The 21,855-nt window shown below is 45.6% G+C and overlaps 2 pseudogenes; one reads left to right on the top strand and one right to left on the bottom strand.

The window, feature by feature from the left end:
• The first annotated feature begins 3,057 nt into the window (after nt 1–3,057).
• On the top strand, nt 3,058–6,120 carry LOC109773210 (receptor-like protein EIX2; annotated as a pseudogene).
• Nucleotides 6,121–10,757: 4,637 nt separating this feature from the next.
• Nucleotides 10,758–14,076, bottom strand: LOC123494327 (receptor-like protein EIX1; annotated as a pseudogene).
• Nucleotides 14,077–21,855: the final 7,779 nt, after the last annotated feature.

Raw genomic sequence — 21,855 nt, 5'->3', positions numbered from 1 at the left:
CGGAAATCGTAATACATGTGTGAATACATAGACCACAAAGTGTCCCTAGTAAGCCTCTAGTTGACTAGCTCGTTGATCAACAGATAGTCATGGTTTCCTGACTATGGACATTGGATGTCATTGATAACGGGATCACATCATTAGGAGAATGATGTGATGGACAAGACCCAATCCTAAGCATAGCATAAAAGATCGTGTAGTTTCGTTTGCTAGAGCTTTTCCAATGTCAAGTATCTTTTCCTTAGACCATGAGATCGTGCAACTCCCGGATACCGTAGGAGTGCTTTGGGTGTGCCAAACGTCACAACGTAACTGGGTGACTATAAAGGTGCATTACGGGTATCTCCGAAAGTGTCTGTTGGGTTGGCACGGATCGAGACTGGGATTTGTCAGTCCGTGTGACGGAGAGGTATCTCTGGGCCCACTCGGTAATGCATCATCATAATGAGCTCAATGTGACTAAGGCGTTAGTCACGGGATCATGCATTGCGGTACGAGTAAAGAGACTTGCCGGTAACGAGATTGAACAAGGTATTGGGATACCGACGATCGAATCTCGGGCAAGTAACATACCGATTGACAAAGGGAATTGCATACGGATTGATTGAATCCTCGACACCGTGGTTCATCCGATGAGATCATCGTGGAACATGTGGGAGCCAACATGGGTATCCAGATCCCGCTGTTGGTTATTGACCGGAGAGGCGTCTCGGTCATGTCTGCATGTCTCCCGAACCCGTAGGGTCTACACACTTAAGGTCCGGTGACGCTAGGGTTGTAGAGATATATGTATGCGGAAACCCGAAAGTTGTTCGGAGTCCCGGATGAGATCCCGGACGTCACGAGAGGTTCCGGAATGGTCCGGAGGTGAAGAATTATATATAGGAAGTCAAGTTTCGGCCACCGGGAAAGTTTCGGGGGTTACCGGTATTGTACCGGGACCACCGGAAGGGTCCCGGGGGTCCACCGGGTGGGGCCACCTGTCCCGGAGGGCCCCGTGGGCTGAAAGTGGAAGGGAACCAGCCCTTGGTGGGCTGGGGCGCCCCCCTTGGGCCTCCCCCCATGCGCTTAGGGTTGGGAACCCTAGGGGGGGAGCTTCCCCCTTGCCTTGGGGGGCAAGGCACCCCTTTCCACCCCTTGGCCGCCGCCCCCCCAACCCTAGATGGGTTTTGGCCGCCCCCCCCTCCCAAGGGGGCCTATATAAAGGGGGGGAGGGCAGCAACCTACAGCCTTGGGCGCCTCCCTCCTCCCCTGCAACACCTCTCTCTCTCTCGCAGAAACTCGGCGAAGCCCTGCCGGAGACCCGCTACATCCACCACCACGCCGTCGTGCTGTTGGATCTCCATCAACCTCTCCTTCCCCCTTGCTGGATCAAGAAGGAGGAGACGTCGCTGCACCGTACGTGTGTTGAACGCGGAGGTGCCGTCCGTTCGGCACTCGGTCATCGGTGATTTGGATCACGGCGAGTACGACTCCGTCATCCACGTTCATTGGAACGCTTCCGCTCGCGATCTACAAGGGTATGTAGATGCACTCCTTTCCCCTCGTTGCTAGTAGACTCCATAGATGCATCTTGGTGAGCGTAGGAAAATTTTAAAATTATGCTACGATTCCCAACAGGACCGCCACCACCATCTGCTGCCGATGGCGCTCAAGCTTCGATTCCACATCCGAGTCGTCGGGCGAGGATGAATCCTCGAGCAAAAATTGCTCGCAAGGGCTGAAATCCATCTACAAAAAACCGCATCCAAGCTCGCATCAACGAAATTTCACATGCGGTCGAGCTACAAGGGGCAGAAAAGAGGCTCACCGGGGGCGGCTCGACGAAGCTGGGGCGGGCGGCGACTCGGTGGCGGTCGATTCGTAGCAGCGGCGTCCCGGGGTGGCTCCGCTCGACGAATCCGGGGCGCCAACGAGTGGACCCGGGCGTAGTGCTGTCCGGCGGCGCGATTCCGCTGGTGGAAATGGCCGGAATCGCAAGCGTGGCCCGGCGGCGGGCGGCTGCGGGAGGGGGTGTGGGGAGCGCGTGCGCAGAAATGTCCCGCCTGCCAACCGCTTCCGCGGGATACATGGCGCCGACGAGTGGACCCGGGCGTAGTGCGGCCCGGCGGCACGATTCCGCTGGCGAAAATGGCCGGAATCGCAAGGGGTGGGCCGGCGATGGGCGGCTGCGGGAGGGTTGTGGGGAGCATGTGCGCTGAAATGTCCCTCCCGCCAACCGCTTTTGTGGGATACAGGGCATCGACAGGGCGGGGGAAAACCTGTGTTTTCGCGGATGGGGGGGGGGGATTTACCACGCCCCTCAAAATTCTTTAAGGGTCGGACACGTTTAAGGTTTCTATTCGAGTCATTTTTTTCATTCAAAACCATAAACTGAGGATTATTTTGTCGGTCGGCACGATATAAAGGGTCTGATAGAAATGCTCTAGCACACGCGCACGTACACACGGTCGCATGGGGTAGTGAAAGCATAAGCACCGAAACGTTCGGAGTACTGCGCGGGTAGTACGACCCGGCCCGATTTTCTGAGCTCGATCAGAGTTTCCGGTCCGACGGGCCCCGGCCAGGTCGCCCAACACGTCGGAAGAAATTTCAGGTGATACCAAATTTTAGGTGCTGCCATGATATAACTTTCTGGGTCATTGGATCTTAGATACGACGGCATCTAAAGAGCTATTATACCTATGGGTAGTGTTAAAACTTTGAATGACTTTTTGTTAAATGTTCAAGAACTCCCAGAAGCCATCGGATCTCAGATCCAACGGCTCCCTGGACCCCGTATCATGGCAGCACCTAAGCCTTTGTATCACTAGATATCTTCCCGCAGCCAGCCAGGGTGCCGTCTGCCGAGACCTCGATGTACCGACCATGGTACTTTTTTGTACGTGGCATGTTCGCCACCATGCACCGACCTCCGCTGCATTAGTGTGGCCGCACTTCGTCAGTGGGCAGCGACCCAACCAAAATTACGACTGACTCGGCGACTCTGACCGTGGACTCACTATCCATCAAAAGCATGGAGTGCCCATGTGGAGTGCGCACACCACTACTGTCTGCCGAGTGCCCACCAACCACCCACCATGCATCCTCCTCCAAAGTCGCTCCTCATCCTCCTCCTCCACGCGGTCCTGCTCGCCGCCTCACCACATGCGCTGGCGCAGCGGCTACCGGCGGCCGCCTGCACGCCGCAGGAGAGGGACGCGCTGCTGGCGTTCAAGCAAGGCATCACCATCAGCAGCGACACCGCTGGCCTCCTCGCCTCATGGCGCGAAGACGACTGCTGCCAGTGGAGGGGTGTCCGGTGCAGCAACCGGACCGGCCATGTCGTCGCGCTCAACCTTCGAGGGCACGAACTGGTCGGTGAGATAAGTCCTTCTTTGCTCTCCCTGCCGCACCTGGAGCATCTCGATCTCAGCTCCAACAGCCTCGTCGGCCCGGCTGGCAGTATTCCCGAATTTCTGGGTTCTCTGGGTAACCTGATTACCTGAGATATCTCAATCTATCTGGAATGCCATTTTCAGGGGAAGTGCCTCCCCATCTTGGCAACTTCTCCAAGCTGCACTATCTGGATCTATCAAGCTATGCAAATGTGTACTCCGAGGATATCTCATGGTTAAGACGGCTACCATTTCTAAGGTTTCTCAGCCTGATTTTCATAGACCTGAGTACGGTGCCCGATTGGGCTCATGTGGTGAACGCCCTTCCTTTGAGGTCCCTTCATCCTGAAGGTTGCTCGCTAACAAGTGCGAACCAATCGCTCCCACACTCAAACCTTACTTCAACTCTTGAGGTGCTCAACCTCTCTGTCAACAAGTTTGACCACCCGGTCGCATCTTGTTGGTTCTGGAACCTAACAAGACTCAAGCACCTCTACCTTGATTATAATAAGGGTCTGTATGGTCCGCTTCCTGATGCACTGGGGGGCATGGTATCCTTGCAAGAATTATCCTTCTTAGGTAGTAGCCACATGATGAGCATGGCCTCGGCGGATTTGAAGAACCTATGCAACTTGAGGTTCCTATACCTTGACAATTGTTTCTCAAACGGATTTAAAGCGGAGAGGCTCCCACAATGTTCCTCAGACAAATTGCAGGAATTGCACCTGATGGGACAGGAACTCTAGCGAATTGGATGGGACACCGCACCAGCTTGGTCATTCTTGATCTCAGCGTAAACAACATTACTGGACCTATACCAAAAATTATAGGGCAATTCATAGATCTGAAGGCTCTATACCTCTCTGTCAACCACCTGACTGGACACCTGCCATCTGAAATTGGTACTCTCACTAATTTGAGTTGTTTACATCTTAGTCAGAATCACTTGGATGGTCTGGTTACAGAAGAACACTTCAATGGTCTAAAAAGCTTAGAGCGCATAAACTTAGCTGACAATCAATTGGAGATTGTGGTGGGTTCAGAATGGGTTCCTCCCTTTAGACTGCAAGAAGCTTATTTTGCATCTTGCCAGATGGGTCCTCTATTTCCTGCATGGCTTAAGTGGCAAGTGGATCTTACTTACCTTGACATCTCAAGCGCAGGAATAACCGGTAGGTTTCCAGATTGGTCTCTAGTTCCTTCTCAAAGATCACACACTTGGATATCTCCAATAACCGAATAAGTGGTGCCTTGCCAAAAAATATGGGTAACATGTCATTGGGAGCACTATATTCTAGTTCAAACAATATATCCGGTAGAATACCTCAATTGCCCAGAAACATAGGGACATTGGGCATATCAAGAAACTCTTTATCAGGACCACTGCCATCAGATTTTGGGGCTCCAAACCTAGTTACGATAAGTCTATTTTCCAATTACATCACAGGTCAAATTCCACTGTCGGTATGTGAATTGAGCTTGTATTCCTTGGATTTGGCCAATAATCTTCTTGAAGGAGAACTTCCTCAATGCTTCAGCACAAAATTCCTGGGGTTTCTATTGTTAAGTAACAATAAATTCTCGGGCAAGTTTCCACCATTTCTGGAAAACTGTACAATGCTGTCTTTTTTTGATCTGGCACGGAACAGGTTCTCTGGAACATTGCCAATGTGGATTGGGAACTTGGGGGAACTACAATTTCTACGGCTGAGCAACAACATGTTCCATGGGCATATTCCGAATACTATCACAAGTCTCAGGAAACTTTATCATTTGAATCTGGCGGCCAATGGGATATCAGGTTCCATACCTCACCATCTATCAAATCTAATAGCGATGACAACGCCATATGTAGAGGTTCCTGGCACGGTCGTTGCAGGGTTCCAAGATATAGTCGGTGATATGCCAGTAATCTTCAAGAGGCGAGAACTTAAATACAAAGGTGTTGGTGTTTTGGAGATATCGAGCATTGACTTCTCATGCAATCGTTTAACTGGTAAAATTCCAGAGGAAATAACAACTCTTGGTGGATTGATTAATCTGAACTTGTCTTGGAATCAATTGAATGGAGGATTACCTAACAAGGTTGGGGGCATGCAGGCGTTGGAGTCACTTGACTTCTCGAACAATGATATTTTAGGAGGAATCCCGTCAAGCTGGTCAAATCTAACGTACTTGAGCATTCTCGACCTGTCATATAATCATCCAGCAGGAATAATACCATCAGGAGGTCAACTTGACACTCTTTACACGGAGAACCCATCCATATACAATGGCAACATTGGCCTTTGTGGGCCTATCCTTCATAAAAGCTGCTCTGTCAACAATAATGCATCACATCCTGACCATCAACAGAGAAGTCAAAAAGTTTCGGAGTCGACGTTGTTCTTTTACTTTGGACTTGGGTCAGGGTTTGTGGCTGGCCTCTGGGTTGTGTTCTGTGCTCTGCTCTTCAAGAAAGCATGGAGGATTGCTTATTTCCGCTTCTTTGATAAGGTTTATGACAAAGCTTATGTGTTTATAGTTGTCACTTGGGGCAGGTTAGCCAGGAAAAGGTAACTAAAATTCAAGTGCTAAATTAAATCAGCTTATGACGAGTGTCGGTCTATCATATGGGTTGTACGAATAAATGAAAGTGAATAATGCGTATTAGAGACTTGTGCTAGTATATGCCTTTTTGTTTTCGGTAAACTTGTACTCCCTCCGTTAATGGAGTAACAATGAATGTTGCATGATGCATGCAACCGTTATTGGTTTGTACTACTTGTGAGCCATGATGAACCCTAGCGATTTTGTAGCATATATGCAGCTAATACTAGAAAAAGCCATCAGGCATATGCCAGAAAAAATGCACAGCGAAGCTGCTGCTTACACACAACCAATATTGCACTAAAAGCTTTTCTTCCCCATTGCACTAGCTTAAACTTTGAACACAGAGAGGCTCATTTTAGAAACCCTAAAAGCTTTTCTTCCCCGCTGCACGAGCTTAAACTTTGAAGAAGAAAAAAAAATCTTATTCTCCAAGATAAATGCTACCACACATAAGACTGAACAACACAAAACACATCTGAAGAAATATTATACAGAAACAAACAAGTGTCTATAGATACCTCAGAAACAGAATGCTGTTTCCCTCCGCCTTCTGCTAATGGGTTCGCTGGACAAATGCCCCGCGTAACTAGTTTTCGTTTTTTGGACTGGACCAGCTCCAAAGTTGACTAACAATATGTTGGTTTCGGATTGGTTGGGCTGCTGAGCTATGGTGGGCATGTAGAAACAGAAAAACGCTGAACAAATTCTGAGACAAGACTAAAAATTGGCCAAATAGAGGAGGTAATAAGACCCCCTCAGCTCCTATACCCCTCACTGCCTCGATCTGAGAAATGAAAACTGAAGGACAGATGAATGAATGACAAGACTGAAAAATGAATCACTGAAAAGTGATTCAAACATAAGGACTAGAGAATAAAGGAACGATTAACTGTGGACTGAAGAATAAAGGAACGATTAAGTGTGGACTGAAGACTAAAGACACAACAAAATGAGAGAAGTAAACTGAAGATGACCAGGAGTTGTTCATTTTGGAAATTGCAACTAAATGAATAACTCAATTGCCTATCTCTCATGTCAGGCTTATCTTAATTTTGAAGGTTGAATAACAAAATGAGAAATTTAAGAAATAAGAGGGAGTGAATTGATTGACATAATGAGGACCATAAAACTGAGAATATGCATAAGAAACTGATAAAATTGATAAACTGGTGACTGACAAAGATGATAGCAGTACCAAATATAGACAAATAACTTATGAAAATACGAAATATAAATAATGAGGGTCTGAACACTGCTAAATAATACACTAGTGTCAAAAACGGTCTTATATTATGGGACGGAGAGAGTAGAAGAAAACAGAGGTGGTCGCACAACTGGAGGCTGAGTCGCTGATAACTGAATTTAGCATTTCATTTGCTACTTGTACTAGATGTGTAAGTAGCTGATAACTGGAGGCTAGTCGCTTATATTATGGGGCCATTTTTTTCTGTTAATACCTTTTCAACTATGCACATGTACAAGTAGCAATTGGAGTGCTCAATATCTTTTTTGTCATACTAAATGCAGTTTTCAACGCTGAACATGTACTAGTAGTACAAGTAGCAACTGGAATGCTAAATTCAGTTATCAGCGACTCGGCCTCTAGTTGCGCGACCACCTCAGTTTTGTTTTGCTCACGACCACCTCCAGTTTGCTCTTCAGTCTCAGTCCACAGTTAAACATATGTTCAATTTACTTCTCTTATTTTGTTGTGTCTTTAATCTTCAGTTCACAGTTAATCGTTCGTTTGTTCTCCAGTCCTTATGTTTGCACCACTTTCAGTGAATTTTTCAGTCGTCATTCATTCATCTGCCCTTTAGTTTTGATTTCTCAGATCTGAGCAAACGACTCCGATTTCACCGTCGGCAATTGTCAACTCAACCCACACTGTTGCGGACACGTGAAGTTGCATGAAAATCTACGCCAAAGCTCAGCCACTTGCAGCCAGACAACACAGCTCCGACTCTGACGGAGAGCTCTGAAGGACAAATATAGGTAGGGTTGGCGCCGCGGAAGATCACCTGCAGCCGGTCATCGTATACCATAGGGCCCGCCGCCGCAGCTTTGACTTCACAGCAACAAACGAACCGAGGCAATACCGCAGACACGCCAGAGAAGAGCCGACTACCGCAACTATTGCCGCGCTGCTTTCATAGCTCCCACCATCATCGTTGCCATAGAAGCCCACAACCACCGCAAACCACCCACCGGTCTCGCTTGTCGATGCCGAGCTCTGAGACGAAACTCCCAAGAGGGAAACGACACACCAAAGCGCCGCCATTGTCTAATCACAAGATCAAGCTGAGTTTCCCCTAGAGAGGCCACAATGGCCGGATCCATGCAGGAGGGGTGTGGCAGCAGATCATCGATGCCTCCAGGGAGGTCAACGACGGACACAACCGCCGCCATCGCTGGTGACGACATAAGGCCAGGACAGGGTCTTCACCCAAGCTCTCACACCACCTCCGTCGCACACCATCCCGCACCGGCGTCGGTAAGCCCACCAACCGCCACCACCATCGAAGCTTCCCATCGATGAAGAGGCACCGAGACCGCCGTAGCCAACCGCACCCCGGGAAGCCCACCGATGGTCAACCTCAAGTACGAGGGCCCACTGCATCACCCCTGCCACCACCACCGAACAAGCACATCACAGCCAACACGACCACCCGCACCTTGCGGCGGCCACCGCCGGCCCTCCCGCCATGCAGGTCATCAAACTCGTTGATGCTCGACCGAAGCAGAAATACCGGACACGGCACGAGCCACCGCGTCGTACCGAGCATCATTTCGTAAGGCACGGAGGAGTGCTGCCCGAGGCCATGGACCACCACGATCCCTTGGCCCACGCGCCCGCCGGTGATCAGAGCAAGCACCTCGTGACGAGCCACCTCCCAGCGCCGCACCGTGCCTCCGAGCACCCCAAGCAATCTGCGACAATACCAGACCGCAGCACCACTCAGTCCGGAGAGCCACGGCGGCCATGCCGTGCCCGGTGCGCGTAAGCTGCACCATCCCGTGCCAGTCCACCGCCACGCTAGATCCGCACACAGCCCCGCACATGGCCACGCCACGCGCCATGGCCACCTAGCCCCGCCCGGTGTAGTAGAGCACTGACGCCGCCCCTCGGTGCCACTCCAAGCTGCCGTCGGCCTGATGCGCCCCGCCGAGCTGCGTGCCTCCACAAGGCCGACCGTCCCGCGCCGCCCCGACGCCTCGTGGGGAGGGAAGAGTCCCGCCGACGCCACACGGGCTTTGCCCGGCGGCATCCCCTATCTGCGGCGAGGGAGGGGAGCGGCGAGATGGGGGAGGGGGGGTGGCGGCGACGGGGGGCTAGGGTTGCACCCGGGCCGCTCGCGGGAGTGGCACGGGGCTCGGTTCTCAATATGCTGGATACCACCGTGCCATGTTTTGTGCTTTTCAGTCCTCCTTCACTGAGCATTACATGTTTCTTGTGGCTCGGTTTACGTGTGGTAGTCTTTATCTTGGAGAATAATATTTTCTTCAAAGGAAAATATGTAGTTCATATATCTCCTGATTTTTTCAGAAGGCACATATACTGGAATGACATTTTCAAAGTTTAAGCTAATGCAATGGGGAAGAAAATCTTTCAAGGTTTCTAAAATGAGTCTCTCTCTGTCCAGGGTCACTTGTATTGGTTGTGTGTAAGAGCATCTCCAGCCGCGCCCCCAACAAGGCCCCCCAGGCGATTTTTCGGCCACCGGCGCCAAAAAATTGGCCCAGTCGCGCCCCCAGGGGCCCTTTTTTCGCCGGCTCGGGCCGAAATTGGCGCCGGCGGACCCAACCCGAACCCGGCGCGCTGGGGGCGCTCGGGGGTGCCGGGCGAATCGTTTTTGGCGCGAAAGCGCCGCGTCAGCGACACCGCGACGGGCAATGGGCGCCAAGGAGGTTCGGCGCCTCCTCCTCCTCTTTCTCCTCCCGCTCCTCCTCCCACTCCTCTGGCACTCCAACGCTGCTCGGCGTCAAGGCCGAGCCCGCGGCGGAGACGCCGCTCGGTCGGCGCACTCGCAGCGCCGGCATCGTCATCAACGAGGGCGGCCGGCGCGCCTCCTCATCGGCCCCTCCTCCGCGCTTCGTCAAGCCAAAGACGGAGCCGGGGCTCGCGCCGGTGAAGATGGAGCACGGCGAGGTCGAGCTCGACGACGACGCGACCCTTGAATGGGCACGCCAGGACTCCATCAAGATGGCGACGGAGCGCCAGCGCGCCGCCCTGCGGCGCTTCGAGCAGCGCCGCCGAGGCCGCGACGAAGGAGGAGTCGTCATCATCGACGACAGCGACGACGACGACGACGACGCACTGCCGCCGCCACCAGCCGGGGAGGGGTCCAGCAGGGGCGCCCGAGTCAAGGAGGAGAAGGCCGACGATGGCAGCGACGACGGCGACTTCTCGGCCTTCAGCAAGTTTTTTTTGATTAGTTTTTATATGTAATGACGACTACTCGACTTAAATCCGCGAATATAAGCCCAAGTTTGCCGAAATTTGGCGTGTTTTAGCCGAACTTTGCGTAAATTTGCTACGCAATTTTTTTCCCGCGCCTGGGGCCGGCCCTGGGGGCGGCGGCTGGGGGCCAACTCGCCCCCAGGCCCATTTTTTCGCCGGGTCACCCCCAGGCAGCGATTTTAGGCGCCCCCTGGGGGGGCAACGGCTGGAGATGCTCTAAGCAGCAGCTTCACTATGCATTTTTTCCGGCATGCCTGATGCCTTTTTTTAGTATTAGCTGCATCTATGCTCCAAAATCACCAGGGTTCATCAGAGCTCACAAGTACAAACCAATAACGGTTGCATGCATCATGCAACATTCATTATTACAAGTTTGCCGGAAATAAAAAGGCATACAGTAGCACAAGTCTCTAAATACACGCTATTCAGTTTCATTTATTCACACAACCCATATGATAGACTGGCACTTGTTGTAAGCTGATTTAATTTAGCACTTGAATTGTAGATTTATAGTCACCTTTTCCTGGCAAACCTGCCCCAAGTGACAATTATGAACACATAGGCTTTGTCATGCACCTTGTCAAAGAAGCGGAAATAAGCAACCCTCCATGCTTTCTTGAAGAGCAGAGCACAAAACACAACCCAGAGGCCAGCCACAAACCCCGACCCAAGTCCAAAGTAAAAGAACAACGTCGACTCTGAAACTTTTTTACTTCTCTGTTGATGGTCACGCTGTGGTGCATTATTGTTGACTGAGCAACTTTTATGAAGGATGGGACCATAAAGGCCAGTGTTGCCATTGTATATGGATGGATACTCCGTGTAAAGAGTGTCAAGTTGAACTCCTGATGGTATTATTCCTGCTAGATGATTATATGACAGGTCCAGAATGCTCAAGTATGTTAGATTTGACAAGCTTGACGGAATTTCTCCTGAAATATCATTGTTCGAGAAGTCAAGTGACTCCAACATCTGCATGTCCCCAATCTTCTTTGGTAATCCTCCATTCAATTGATTCCATGACAAGTTCAGATTTATCAATCCACCAAGAGATGTGATTTCCTCTGGAATTTTACCGGTTAAATAGTTGCAAGAGAAGTCAATGCTCAATATCTCCAAAATAGCAACACCTTTGTATTCAAGTTCTTGCCTCTTGATGACTACTGGCATATCACCAACTATACTTTGGAAACTTGCAACGACGGCGCCAGGAACGTGTACATATGGTGTTGTTATCATTGTTAGATTTGATAGATGATGAGGTATGGAACCTGATATCCCATTGGCAGCCAGATTCAAATGATAAAGTTTACTGAGACTTGTGATATTATTCGGAATATGCCCGTGGAACATGTTGTTGCTCAGCCGTAGAAACTGTAGTTCCCCCAAGTTCCCAATCCACATTGGCAATGTTCCAGAGAATTTGTTCCTTGCCAGATCTAAAAAAGATAGCGTTGTGCAGTTTTCTAGAAATGGCGGAAACTTGCCAGAGAATCTATTGTTACTTAACAATAGAAATGCCATGTCTTTTGTGCTGAAACATTGAGGAAGTTCTCCTTCAAGAAGATTGTTGGCCAAATCCAAGGAATACAAGTTCAGTTCACATACAAACAGTGGAATTTGACATGTGATGTAATTGGAGAATAGACTTATCATATCTAGTTTTGGAGCCCCAAAATCTGATGGCAGGGGGCCTGATAATGAGTTTCTTGATATGTCCAATATCTCTAGATTTCTGGGCAATTGAGGTATTCTACCAGATATATTGTTCGACCTAGAATATAGTGATCCCAATGACGTGTTACCCATATTTTTTGGCAGGGCGCCACTTATTCGGTTATTGGAGATATCCAAGGATGTGATCTTTGAGAAGGAACTAGAGAACCAATCTGGAAACCTATCGGTTATTCCTGTGCTTGAGATGTCAAGGTAAGTAAGATCCACTTGCCACTTAAGCCATGCAGGAAACAGAGGACCCATCTGGCAAGATGCAAAACTGGCCTCTTGCAGTCTGAAGGGAGGAACCCATTCTGAACCCACCACAATCTCCAGTTGATTGTCAGATAAATATATTTGCTCTAAGCTTTTTAGACCATGAAAGTGTCCTTCTGTAATCAGACCATCCAAGTGATTCTGACCAAGAACCAACCAAGCCAAATTAGTGAGACTGTGAGAGTACCGACTTCAGGTGGCACATGTCCAGTGAGGTGGTTGTCAGTAAGGTCTAGAACCCTCAAATCTGTAAACCGCCCTATAAATTCCGGTATAGGTCCAGTAATGTTGTTTGAACTGAGATCAAGAATGACTAAGCTGGTGCCGTGTCCCATCCAATCCGCTAGAGTTCCTGTCAATTGGTTTCCCGGCAGGTGCAATTCCTGCAATTTGTCCGAGGAACATTGTGGGAGCCTTTCCGCTTCGAATCCGTTTGAGAAACAAAAGTCAAGGGACAGGAACTTCAAGTTGCATAAGTTCTTCAAGTCTGCCGAGCCCATGCTCATCATCTGGCTGCCACTCTCTCCGAAGGATAGTTCTTGCAAGCGTACCATACCCCCCAATGCATCAGGAAGTAGACCATACAAGGCGCCGTTGTTAACTTCAAGGTAGAGCCGCTTGAGTCTTGTTAGGCCTTGTATAATGGGAGGTGCTTAGGAGAGATGCTTAAAGAAATAAATCAGGGTTTTCTTAAGCACCGGTGCTTATTTGTACAGGGTAGACGCTTAACTAAGCGTCTCTCCTATAGAAATAGGCACCGGTGCTTCAGATAAACCCGGTTTATTTTCTAAGCACCTCCCTAAGCATCTCTCATTGTACAAGGCCTTAGGTTCCAGAACCAACAAGACGCAACTGGCTGGTCAAAGTTGTTCAGAGCAACGTCGAGCACCTCAAGAGTTGTGGTAAGGTTTGAGTGTGGGAGCGATTGGTTGGCACTTGTCAGCGAGCAGCCTTCAAGATGAAGGGACCTCAAAGGAAGGGCGTTCACCACATGAGCCCAGCCAGCCACCGTACTCAGGTCCACGAAATTCAGGCCGAGAAACCTTAGGAATGGCAGACGTGTTAACCAGGAAAGATCGTTGGAGGACACATTTCTATTGCTTGAGAGGTCAAGATGTTGCAGCTTGGAGAGGTTGCCAAGGTGGGGGGGCACTTGGCCAGAAAACGGCGCTTCCCCAGAATACGGCGCTCCGGATAGGTCGAGATATCTCAGGTTTCCCAGAGAACCCAGAAGCCAGAAATTCGGGAATACTGCCAGCCGGGCCCACGAGGCGGTTGGAGCTGAGATCAAGATGCTCCAGGTGCGGCAGGGAGAGCAAGGAAGGGCTTATCTCGCCGGCCAGTCCCTGGCCTCGAAGGTTGAGCGCAACGACATGGCCTGTCCGGTTGCTGCACCGGACGCCCCTCCACCGGCAGCAGTCGTCTTCGCGCCATGAGGCGAGGAGGCCGGCGGCGTCGCTGCTGATGGTGATCCCTTGCTTGAAGGCCAGCAGCGCATCCCGCTCCTGCGGCGTGCAGGTGGCTGCCGCCGGTGGCGGCTCCGCCAGCGCATGCGGTGAGGCGGCGAGCAGCACCGCGAGGAGGAGGAGGAGGAGGAGCAGCTTTGGAGGAGGATGCATGGTGGATGGTTGGTTGGTGGGCACCCGGCAGACAGTAGTGGTGTGCGCACTGCCCATCGGCACTGCATGGTTCTGATGGATATAGTCCAGTTCACTAGTCCGTCCACGGTCGAGGTCGCCGAGTCAGTCGTCGTCTTGGTTCGACCGTGGCCCACTGTTGACGAAGTGGTCGCCTGTGGAAAGACGCGGCGACAATAATGCAGCGGAGGTCAGTGCGTGGTGGAGAACATGCCACGTACATCGACGCCCGCGGGGCAGAACAACGTGGCATGCGTGAGTATGCCCTACTCTGCATGTAGGCTGCCGCGTGCATTTGGTTGCAGTGCTTTCACTGCCCCATCCCCATGCGATGCGTGTGTAGTGTGTTAGCAGTCGATCAGGCCAAAGCTCGCCAACTTCGTTTCGTGATTCGTCGACATCGTCGTTGCCACAAGGGACTCGGCGTCTCAACTGAACCGGGCCAACCGATAGAAAGTCGACGAGCGGCGACTTGACCGTAAGGCTGGACTCCCACGGTACGGCAACGTCTTCCTAGACAAGGCACGACACACCGCTTGGTAGGACCGGTGCCGGGATGTACCCGCAGGCAATCCATCGTCCGTCGCTTTCGTCAAGATCCGTGCAGGTTTTATATTCTATTTTCAAATATCAGACTAAACATAGCAATACATGTACTAGTGTCAGATATTGTCAGCATTGTGCATGCATGCATTCACTCACGCCATACATATGACATGCATTCTATTTCATCCTCATATTTTTTGAACCAAATGTTCATTATTGAAACTTTTTGTATATTTGAATTCGTGATGACAAGACCTTCAGAACAAGATCAATTTCGGATATGTTTGAAATATATTTTATTTTATATGTTTCAATTATCTCTGAAATCACTTTCGTAAAACACTAAATTGTTTCACTATTTCATAACAGTTTTTTCTAATGTTTCGCTCATTTTCACAAACTGGAATATGAAACTCACAAAGACACAGATATATTTCATATAGTAGTGAAATAGAAGTTTAATATATTCTTTTTGGGGGGGGGGGGGGGGGGGGAGTTTAATATGTTCTTAATAATAAATTCAACACAATGAAACAACCAAGTTCTCATATTTCAAATAACTAATTTCACATATTTTGGCAAGGGGGAATAAGCACCTTGACAAACACACTAAAAAAATTGAGTGAAATATGTGGACTGCAACTTAGACGTGTTTGAAATAGTCAATTTCACATATTTTAAATAACCTATTTCACTAATTTTTATTTTTATATTTCAATTATCTTTTAAAACACTTTCATAAAACATAAGATTGATCCACTATTTCATAAAAGTGTTTTTTATTGGTTCGCTAATATTGGTTAAAAACCATTTCACTCGTTTCGAAAATAGGTTTCACACATTTCAGAAAACACATTACTCTCATTTGCAATACTAATTTCACTACAAATTTATGAAATATACTGAAATGTATTTCGCTCATAAAAAATATTAGTTTCAAATACTGAAAAATTAGTTTCATAGCAAAAATTGGTCTTATTTCACTTTGATTCAAATAACTTATTTCACTCATTTCAGAAAATACACTGCACCCATTTACAAAATATAGATTTCACCCATTTCACCAGTTTCAGAAAACACATTACACTCATTTTCAGAAAACGTATTACACTCATTTCAATAGTTTCCAAAATAAGTATTTCACAAATTTGAAACAACGCATTCACTGATTTGGAAAACTGATTCCACTCATTACAAAATATATCTCAAAAACTAATTTCACTTCGTATTTATAAAAAAATTGAAACATATTTCACTAGCAGAAATATCAGTTTCACACATTGAAAGTCGTTTCACACCAAAAAGATACATTTCACTTTTTTCAAATAACTCATTTCAGAAAACACATTACAGTCGCTCAATTGAAATACTATATTACACTTGTTTCAAAAAACTGATTACACTCATTACAAAAGATAGATTTCACTAGTTTCAAAGAAACACATCACAATTACTCCATTGAAGAAACAGTTTCACAAGCTGGAATATGAAACTCACAAAGAAAACTATATTTAGAAAAGTGGTTTCAATCATTTCAATAACTGATTTCAATCATTTAAAAAATTGTAATTTGAAATGAGTGAAATCAATATTTTGATATGATTGAAATAGTAAAAATTAAACTAGTCTAAATATATTCAAGATTGGTCAAATCTTATGTTCAAGAATTTGAATATATGAAAATTTTAAATAACAGAACAATGCAGTAAAAATACTGGCCAGCTAAAAATGTAAACAAAAATAAAATACATGGATTTGTTTGAGAGAGAGAAGAGATGATGCATGCATGCGTACATCCCACTGCAAAAAGTACTACTGCCACTCCTGACATGGGCCCTATTAATCTGACATTGATTTGATTATATACAAGAGATTAACTGCCACAATACATGGCTATACATATGAATGGGTCCCACTTAGACACACATCACAAAGCATGTGAACGGTGGATGGTTAGCCGGTAGCTCCCAGCACGGGTAAAAAGAGCTGTCCCCTTGGTCCTAGCTCCGGGCCTTCCAACCGATTTTGGCTTGACAAAAAATGACACTGACGCAGTGCTATATATAGCATGCTACGCCGCTATGTTCCGTCTCGCCTCAAGGAGTTTCATGTCGAGGCGTGACTGAGCCGGCCCAATGGGTTCCTCCAGCAGCGGTTTTTAGGCACGGCCTTCTCAATATATTTTTCTATGTGTTTTCTGTGTTGGTTCTCAACGATTTTTCTTGCGGTTTCTTGATTTTCTTTGTTTCTTTATTTTTTTATTTTTCTTTCTTTTGTCTTTTTTTGGTTTTCCATGTTGGTATTCAACAGTTTCTGTGTCAGTTTTCAAGGATTTTCTTTTCGCGTCACAGTTTTACGTGTTTCTTACTGATTTTCTTTATCTTTATTTTTATTTTTTGTACACGTTTTATCAACACATGCTACCTTTTTGTCCATACTGTACATTTTCTGTATACATCAGAAATGTTTTTATACACTTTTTTTTGAAAAAATACATGATTACCAGTTTTTCAAATGTATGTTTTGATCCATTTCTTCATAAATAGTGTACATTTTTTGTATAAATCCGTAACATTTTTAAAATGCATGATTACCATTTTTAGACTACATATTTTTGAACATGTTTCTGAATACGAGTTAATTTTTCTAAATACACTTTGAAATAATTATTTGAATGTAAAAAACATGTTTTTCAACGTCAACACTTTTGTTTACATGGTATAAACATTTTTTACAATGTCACAAACATATTTTTCAAACACGTGAACATCTTCTGAATTGCAACGTACATGTTTTAATTTTATGATTTTTATTGAAATTACAAGAATACATTTTTATGTTGTATAAATATTTGAATGCACGCACATTCTTTCTAATGCGCGGACGTTTGAATTGATAAACATTATTTTAAAGCTATAAACATGTTTTTAAATTACACTTACAAATATGTTACACCGCGTTAACATTTTTTAAATTTGCAGTTATTTAAATTTTAAATAAATTTAGTTTTTGGAATATATGTATTTAAAATGTTTTTGCAAATATGAATAAAAATTAAAAAATACACAAATGAAAAAACAAAGAAGATAATAAACTAACCTCAAGAGGCCACTTGGGCTGGCCCAGCAGAACGCTCGTTTGAGTCGAATAGCTTCCATCTCGTGTCAAGCGATATATAGAAGCTCCTGTTTACTCTTGGCGTCATAGTTTTTGTCTTTTAATGAACCCCTCCGTGTCAAAGTTACTGACCAATTTTGGCCACAAATGTTGTCGCTCATTGCGAGTGTTAAGACTGTGATCCTCTGCTTCGCTATGAAGATGGGCAGACCCATTAGAACCGAACCGAAGCGAGCGTGACGACCAATTTCTTCTTCCTAATTTTCCGTGTTTTATTTTATTTCTTTGTGTTCTTTTTCATCAAATTTTAATTTTGTTCACATACTCGAGACAATGTTGGTGTTTTCAAAAATGCCTGAGGGATTTCAAAAAATGTTCGCGTTTTTCAGAATTTATTTGGAATTTCCAAAAATTATTGCCAGTTCCATAATTTTTTCATATACTGGAAAAATGTTCAGATACTTCAAAAAATTTCAGAAGTTTCAAAAATGTTTTTTTCTAGAAAATTCACACATTCCAGAAATGTTCAAAAATTTAACAACTGTTCTCGTTTTGCAAAACTTGTTGGGAATTTGTAAAAATGTTCTTGTATTCATTTTTTCACATATTCATAAACTTTTCAGGAATTTCAAAAAGTGTTTGCATTTTTCAAAAATTGTTTGGAATTTCTGAAAATGTTCTATTTTCAAATTTTTTTCACAAATTTATAAAATATCCTGGGGTTGTCATTAACTTTTTGTGTTTTCTGAACTTCTTTCAAATTTTGTTCACAAATTCACAAAAAAAATCAAATTTACACACATTTTTCAAATTCATGGACAATTGTGAAATTTTTTAATCCATATTTTTTATTTGTACATCTTTTTGGAATTTGCAACATTTTCTAAATTCGTAAAAATTTTCAAATTCTAAACAATTTTCATTTTTTGGATTAAGAAAAAACATGAATGGGCCGGCCACCATGCTAGCGATCAAGTGGGGTTGTAGGCGACTGGAGTCGTATTGCTTGTAGCGAGCAATACATCATACTCACTAATTAAGGACGGCCCTTTGCAAAGCTCACTCGCACATTTTTTATGCTCACAAGCAACAAACTACATGTGCGCTACTTGTCATAACCTGGGAGGTTTTTCTTTCTTCGTAGATTCGTCTTTTAAAACATTTTACCTCTTCAACATTCATCTAACTCATGAACTGTTTTCACAATCGAATTTCTCGTGTCAGGATCTTCGAAAGTTGAACCATTGTTAATAGGCTTCGACATTTTTTTCATGAAAACACCAAAAAACACAAACTAAAAAATAACTAAAAACCAAAAAAATGAAGACCCCCAAAAAATGAAAACGAAAGAAAAGTGAAACCGGAAGAAAAGAAAACAAATCAAGAAAATAACTGAAACAAAAAATGAAACACGAAAGCACAATTGTGCTTTTTCAGTTTTTTGGAAGTATAGTTGCGTTTCTTTCTTTCCAAAAGCATAGTTGTGCTTCTCCTGGAACCACAGTTGTGCTTCTCCTGGAAGCATAGTTGTTGTTTCTTTCTCGGGAAGCACGAGCTGTGTTTTCCCTTTTTTGAGAAGCACAATTGTGTTTTTCCTCTTCTTGTTGCTCCTCATGGGAGTACAACTGTGTTTTTCTCTTTTCAAGAAGCACAACTCGAGAAGCAGAGGTTGTGCTTTTTGCCATTTCGGGAAGGACAATTGTGTTCTTTCCAGAAGCACAACATGTGCTTCTCATGAAAAACCACCGCTTCCAAAGAAATTTATACCAAAACCAAGCAAAAACGAAAAAGCAAAAAAATCCGAATAAAATCCGAAAATGTGTGTAGAAAATAAACAAAAAACCGAAATCATGAGGGTGCGCCCAACACGTGACACATGGCAGCAGTTGGGCGCACCAATTGAGGTGCTTCTGTTGGAAATATGCACTAGAAGCAATAATATTGTATTATTATATTCCCGTGTTCATAATTAAGACTTTATATTTCATGCTATAATTGATATGATCCTGGAATATGCGATTCAGTGGAAAATTCATATGCATACGTGGAATGATAAACGGTAAAGAATAGATTCCCAGTCTTGCCTCTAAAACTGGCTCATGTGTTGTTTGTGATCATGTGTTCTGGATCTTAGGATATCGTTAAGTAATGATAGTCCTAAAACAACGTTGAGAGTATGACGTTAGAAAAACGATCATATGAATCGACCCAAACTTGTGTTTACTTTGAGATAATATCGTCTGAAATCAACTGTTATAACACAAAGTGTTAACATGTGTTTTCAGTTCCTTAGACCATGAGAGTATCATAGTCACTTTCTACTATACGGTGGACTTTGGGGTTGCTCAAACGTCATCTGTAACTAGGTGATCACAATGACAACGTACAATTTCATCAAAAAGTTTGACACGGGACTATATAGCTCGAGAGTGAGATTTGCTCCTCCAATGATGGAGAGATATTCTTAGGGCCCTTTTGGTGTGAAGGCATCCATCATCGTGTGGCCGGACACAGGTGGCTACGTCGTGGGGATGCCGGAACACTTCAACGAGAAGGAAGAACAAAACCAGCAACGAGAATGATGGTATAGTGAGCATGTGTATGACTCAAGAGGATACCGACACACCTAGGGTTTTGTAAAGTATCATGAAGCAAAGGGAACATCACATGATAGCCAAAGGTTCACTTGAGTGTCATTCGTGTAATCATAGGGATCGATATGGACGTCCACAGTTCCGCTATCGGTCATTGAACCAAGGGGTTTCGTTCATGTCTATGTTTTACCGAACCTATGGGGTCACAAGGTTAAAGTAATAACGATCCTGCTGCTGAGTGTTAGTAGGATGGGACTATCGTGGATTTATTTTTGGAATAGTTTCATTGATATCTGGAATAGTTTCGAGAGGAACCGAAAGCGTTTCGGTGTCACCGGGAGGGTTTTGGAGTTTATCGGGCGATACCGGGTATTAGCGATAAATTTTATATAGGTGGAAAATGTTTTCGGTGATGTTAAAATTATATATAAAAGGCTATTGTTAGAGGGATTTTATATTTAATTTAATATCAACGAGCCTCAAAAGGCTAAGTACTGAAAAGCTACTTGGGCCCAACTAGGAGGTGGCGCCCCTTCCCCTTTAGGATGAAGGGTAAAGGGGAGGCCGAATTGGAGGGGGTTTGCCCCTCCTCTTGGCTGGCCCGGGGGGGGGGGGGAGGGACTTCCCCCCTTGTGTTGCGCCTCATGTCCCCTCTCCAACCTATATATACTAGAGGATTTGGACCTTTTGAACATAAGTTTTGGAGTCTCCTCTAGTTCATATAGTTCTAGTTCTAGTTGGTCCTATTTGACTAATTAGAGCTAGATCTAATCCTTATAATTAGAAGCCTGATGTGGTTCGTCCCTCTAATTCTTCGGCGAAGATTAGCTCTGGACAGCGAAGCGCTGCCGGATTACGAAGACCATATGCTTGCAACCAAGTAGAGAGGTCGTGCTTTTGGTCTTCCGTTCGACGGATCTGCGAGGGCGATTCACATGATCGTCATCAACTGTTCAAGGGACTCCAAGTATGATCTACACCAACTTCTCTACTTCCGCTGCACTCCGGAGTCGGTAACAACCATTGATCCAAACCCTATATGCATCTTCATATTGTTCCCGGGTGTTCGTAGGGCAATTTTTTTCTACTACGTTTCCAAACAGTGGAATCAGAGCGGTTCTATGAGTAGATGCAGGTTTCGATCTAGATCACATGTGGATGTGAGGGTTTAATGTTCTTGCTATGCTTCCCTTGAGTGTTGCTTTGGCTTAGTTCATTGACAGCGTGATGTAGCTTTGTACAAAGTTCCAACAATCGGTAGGCTCTGGCTGTCAACGATTTGCTAACAGTTCTTTAGGCTTCATCATAGTCAAGAACCGCCGCGTACACAAGAGGGTGATCAAGATGAACGATCTTCTAGGGGGTCATGCGTATTTGACGAAGTTTAGTGTGGGGGGGGGGGTGAGATTTTTAATTAAGTCTCTTCTTTAACACACCCGAAAGTCAATCTAGCAATAAGAAGAGGTAATATCATTGGTAGTCATATAACTTGCGCTCAATATTCAGTTTGGTACTAGAACTTTGAAAATATGGAATTG

Source organism: Aegilops tauschii, chromosome 6 (genome assembly GCF_002575655.3).
Source record: "Aegilops tauschii subsp. strangulata cultivar AL8/78 chromosome 6, Aet v6.0, whole genome shotgun sequence".
NCBI classification, from domain to species: Eukaryota; Viridiplantae; Streptophyta; class Magnoliopsida; order Poales; family Poaceae; genus Aegilops; species Aegilops tauschii.
Note: the sequence above shows the minus strand (reverse complement) of the source record. Positions and strands in the feature narration are given on the sequence as shown.